This window comes from Amblyomma mixtum, chromosome 5 (assembly GCF_055824585.1).
Source record: "Amblyomma mixtum isolate Tamu chromosome 5, ASM5582458v1, whole genome shotgun sequence".
Taxonomy (NCBI): Eukaryota; Metazoa; Arthropoda; class Arachnida; order Ixodida; family Ixodidae; genus Amblyomma; species Amblyomma mixtum.
In genome coordinates this window covers 55,811,089-55,816,296 of record NC_143016.1, presented here as the reverse complement: position 1 = coordinate 55,816,296, position 5,208 = coordinate 55,811,089, and the positions used below count along the sequence as shown (strand labels likewise).

The 5,208-nt window shown below is 51.7% G+C and overlaps 1 protein-coding gene across 17 annotated transcripts in view; it reads left to right on the top strand.

Annotated features, from left to right (window-relative positions):
- Positions 1-5,208, top strand: part of baz (par-3 family cell polarity regulator) — a 222,531-nt gene that overhangs the window by 147,806 nt on the left and 69,517 nt on the right. The window lies entirely within an intron of this gene.

The window sequence follows — 5,208 nt, the reverse complement described above, 5'->3', positions numbered from 1 at the left end:
GTATATATTACGCAAGAGAATGGACACTGCACTTAGCGTGGCAGCTCGCGCGTTGCTTTTGCGAGCGAGAACGCGACGTCGCCGTGTGGCACGCCGCGTCGGGCACTGCACGTCTTTTGAATACCGTATGGAAAACCGGCTGCTGCCTGCGAGCGACCGCTGTATACATGCACGCTTCAATGCCGCGATAATAGATTGTGCAGCGGTGCGCACGTTGCAAAACTTTGCGTAATTGCTTGAGTGTGTACCTGTTGCGGAACTACTTGGTTTCATTTTCACCACTGCTGTGTGACGGTACATACCTGTATATGGAGAAGCCATAGCTTTGGAATGGTAGACACGAAGATGTTTGGTGGCTTATCTCATGAGAGGCGCTATAACTGGGCTGAAACAGAACTGTTATAGCGCCTCTCAAGAGTCTGTATTGGATAGTTTCGTTTTTAAGACTGTCGACGAAGACCATCACCTTTTTCGCATTTTGTATTAGTAGTGTAAAAAAAGGCGATTAGGCTTCGAGCCGATAGCGTCACGTAGCAGATCTACGCCGCCACCCACACAAACACCCACAATTGTCATCAACTGCTGATGTCATCATATAGAGTCCAGATCAGTGTCTTGAAGGAATTTCAGAAGGCGGCAAGCCTCCTTTCTATGTGAAAATAATGTCTTGAAGTGAACTGTGTGGCGCTCCTGCCCTCTAGAGGGAAGCGAGTAAGACACACCTATCGGCGTTGTAGTTGTAGTCTGTGCAACACATAAAGTAATGTTCAAGATCCCCGCGCGCACCACATGATGTGCACTGCGGCGACGATGCCACACCAGTCTTACGGATCCGCGCCGAGGTATACGAGCAGAACGCAGAACTCTTTAGTATTTTGGCCACACACGGTTGATTTGGTGGGCACCACAGTCACCTGATATGGCGGAGCACGGTTTATTTGAAGAATACCTTTTGCGTCTTGAGGCACCTTTCTTGACGGATCAGCAAACAGTGCTTCATGGGCGAGGCTCTCCGGCGCCTCGTTGCCCAAAACACCTCGTTTACCGCTGGCTCTCGCCCACGCCTAAAGAGAGACACCGTACTATGGCAGGAATGCGCCCGCTTTCTCTTACCTTTCTTCCATTCATAACAGCAGTGGTTACGTCCATTTATCAGTCATTCGAAAAACACGATTCAAGAATATGCATGCCAACTGTCGGAAAAGGCGTATCCCCGGATGTGGCGATTGCCTGCGTGCGTATGCAAAGTCTTTGGCCTATCTTTAGCAATCCTGTATTACAGCCATGGTATTTTGCTGTTGCTGAGAGAGAGAGATACGTACACGGATACGAAGCCTTACGCCTTGGCCTTTGTCGTCGGTGTTAAAACAACTATGGTATATCTGCCTTTATGCGCGCTTTTCAAGATGTTCGTCGTTAATTATGCAGAGGCGACATTTATTTTCGCGCAGTACTGTTTCTTTTTTCTTCGCGAGAACATCGTTAGTAATGAGCATCGTCGGTTGTCGAGCGTATGGGGGTTGCGTACGGTGTGTAGCGCTGGCGTGGCATCGTGGTGTACAATAATAGCAGTAGCTGCATAGCGGCCAGAATTATGCAGAGCGTTGTCAACCGCAGCCACAAGACCCACCTGTTCCGCCGTTGAGTACGAGTTCCAGTCCCAGCCGCCCCGGCTGCATTTTGAAGAAAGGAAAAGGCAAAAAAATCCGCATTTCGTTGCTCGTAAACGGATCCTCCGTCCGTTATACGGCCTGCTTCCTATCTTTTTCGATGTTTATTATACGCGATCGACGACCCGGGTGCTACGCTGCCAGCAGGTTTGTTCAGCTCCAATTTTCTCTCTTTTGTTGTTCACTGACCTGCCTTGGACTGTTGAGCGATTCATTTTTTGGTTCATCGCTAAGTGAGCGAAAAAAACAAGAATGTAGGAAACCGAACAGCACACTGGAACCTAACTGACGGCCGCGTAGTGGTGTCGTCGTTCCGATCGCGGCGCCGCAGTCGTGCTTATTACAAAAGGCGCGCACTCGCGCATCCGTCCATTGCGTACACCCACCGCCGCCCGCTACAGAGAGAGGGGGAATTAGAGGGAGAGAGATGGCAAGCTGCCTCTGCGTACTATACTCTCCGCGGCGCGTGTTTATGTAATGCAGCGGTTCCGTGTGTCGCCCCTGTTTCCAGCGGCATCGCATCGCGCTTTTATATGCGTCGCCAGCGGCCGGTCCGGGGGAACAGCTGTATGGGGAAGCCCTGACGCGACCCGCTGCGAAGCCAAGGGGAGGGAAAGGGTGAGGTTTCGGGGCGGCTGGCGTGGCTGTTCGCGGACGCTCCTTCCTGCTCGTTCCGCTTTCCGGTGCGCGTCGTCACCGTGCCGACGCTGCTGCGGCGAGCTTGCAGGGGTAGCAGCCGCGGGCAACCAGCAGCAGCGCGGATAAAGCTGCGTTAATTGCGTGCGGGCGTACGCTGGTCACGTACGGGACACGCCGTTGAGTCACACTCGAAGTCTGTGTGTGTGCTTCTCTCTCTGTCCTTTCTTCCTCCTCCTCCGCTCCTTGAAAGCAGCGCCTCGCGCCGCTGCGGCTCTCCTCTCCGGCCTTTATCGGCGCGAGCAGCTGGGTAGCATAGTACTTTCGCACGGGCGCTTCGTATAGACCCGTATATAGCATAGCGCGGATAAGATCGCCACCGCTGCCGCCTTGGTTTTTGTTGTCGTTATTGTGGCATTCATTCCGGGAAGGGGTGTGAGGGGGCAGATAGCGAGAAAGAGGTGAGCGGCAATGACTTCTCTGTCTCGCGGACAGGTTTCTCAGTGGCGGAAGCTTGTTGTTCTTTTTGGAAAGTTTGTTGTACAGGTTCCGCTCGGCCCCTCCACTCGCACCCATTCTTTTTGCGTTGCGTTTTTCGTTAGAGATTTTTAGCTCCTTTGTTCTGGTGTGAAGGACATATCTTGCGCCTGGTTCTTTTTAGTCGTTTCTTATCAGATAGGTAGTTTTTTTACCTCTCCCCCCCTCTCTCTCGTTCTTCTGAATTCGGTCCCGCGTTTAGTATTTCAGTCGCTAATCCGCGATGAAACTTGCCTCACGACACGCTCTCTGCAACCCTGTGCGCACTAGTTGGCAGCCCTGTACATTACACAGGACGCTGAACGCAATCGCTTGCGTAGTGGCGCGTGTACGCGAAGTGCCGTTGTTCCATATTGACGCGTCTAGCTATAGCTGCAGGGGAACTACGAGCGAGGGTGGTGTGCGCACGTATGCATGCGCCGGTGCAACGGCTCCGGCGAACGCCGCTTGCGTTATCTGCATACAGTTATGCGCACGCCTGCGCCCGCTCTTCCCGAATTATGAAGATGCATTCGCATAGCGGCTCTTTTCCTTCCGGTGGTGGCTGCCTCGCTGACGCGACCCGCGTTGCCAGGACGTTGCACGCCCCCCTGCGGAGTTCACTGAAGCCCGGATAGCGGGGAGGAAGCGCGTGCCGAGTCGGTTCAAGCGTGTCGGACTGGCGCCGCATCCTTTTCCATCGACGTGTTGCATCGTGGGGATGGGTGTCCCATATCCGTCGCACGCGTTAGGCCTAACAAAAAGGAACAAATTGAAATTATGTACATACACAGTCGAATCTCGATGACCGAACATTTATTCGAATTGTGTGCAGTTCGAATTGAGCCAAACTCGAATATGGACGTGATGCTGAAGGGATCAAAGCGTCGTTTCGAATAAACCGGAAGTTCGAATTAAGCGGGTTTGATTTAATAGGATTCGAGTGTATACCCGGTGATGCCACTATCGTACAGTGGGGTTAGAGAGTGAAATTACGCGAGCTTAGCACGAAACTAAGTGAGGGGGAGGTGATAGGAGACAGAGAAAGAGTCCAGCGTGGCCGCACACAGCTGACGTCTTTGCAAACCGACACTGAAACTCGCTGCAGCAAAATCTGTGTGGTCGGACGACGTCATTCTAGCCTCCTCTCTGTGCGTCAGATATCTCACGTGTATATCGACGGGCGACTCGGCGCTGTTATAGGTGAGATGACTCAAGCAAAGGGTCAATAGAGCGAATAAAGTCTTTCCAGCATTTTGTTGCAGGAAGTTATGTGTTAGTAATACTTTATGCCAGCAGTCATACTGTCGCAGTAAAAAAAAGTTATTCCACAAATAAATGCTATAGTGTTATCGGGCCTTAATTGACCGGCAGTAAGCATATGCTTAGCTATCGCGTTTACATCTTTCTGTAATTCCTTTGTAACATCCGTACACAATATGTAAACAAGAAAGGACTGAAAAGTGCTGAGTCATTTCGGCGGCTGTGTTCTTTTTCGCAGCCATTAGTCCCTTAAAGTGCTGCCATTACTCGCTTGCTAATTGCAAATGTACTTCCCTGCGGATTAACCGTTCGTCGCTTAGTGTAAACTCCGCAGTTAGCCCCGTTCAGAAGGCTCTGAAAACGCAACAGGTTGGAAGTTGCTTGTAGTTTCTTGCCCTCAAGTAAGCGACGACGTCGTCTGTCGCGGACTTCATTGCGGGTTTCTTGGGAAGCCTATATCACTGCTCGGCAGAATCAAAGAAGGCGGCAGCCGGAAAGAGTGGCATGGCCTCGGCCGTCCTATCGCTCGCAAACATTACACGCCGAGAATACGCGTGTTCTCAGCAGCACCGAAGAGGAATGCAGTCACAGGTGTACACGTCGACCGTTATCGCGAGCGCCTTCGACGCACTGATGGCCGTTTGTACCGCGCTGTCTCGCCGGACACTCTACCATGCAGGCTGCAGCTCACCTCTATACGTTGACGGTTCTGGTCTCTGTTCTGAAAGGGACAACTGAGGTCAAATTCAGAAGGCTCTTAGAACGCAACAGGTCGGAAGTTGCTTCCCTCTGAAAGTTGGCTTGTTAAAGGGACCATGAAAAGAATTAAGAGCCGCTTGTAAATGTTAGAAGTGATGCTCAGAAGCATTGACACCAAGTATGAATCTTCGAAACTGAGCCGGCAATTTATTATGAATTTTTAAAAATCGTGTTTTTTAAAATTCGCGGGCCGCTTGGTGTCTTCGTAGGGAGCAATTCTGAAACCAAAATCGGGAAAACAGACGTCACTAGTCCCATGACGTCGGCAGGCCACCACACGCTGTCATTCGCTAGAGCCGCGGCAGCTTCGACGTCACGGGCACACTTCCGGTAGCGGTGAACATCGTCTGCTCGAGCGGCCGCG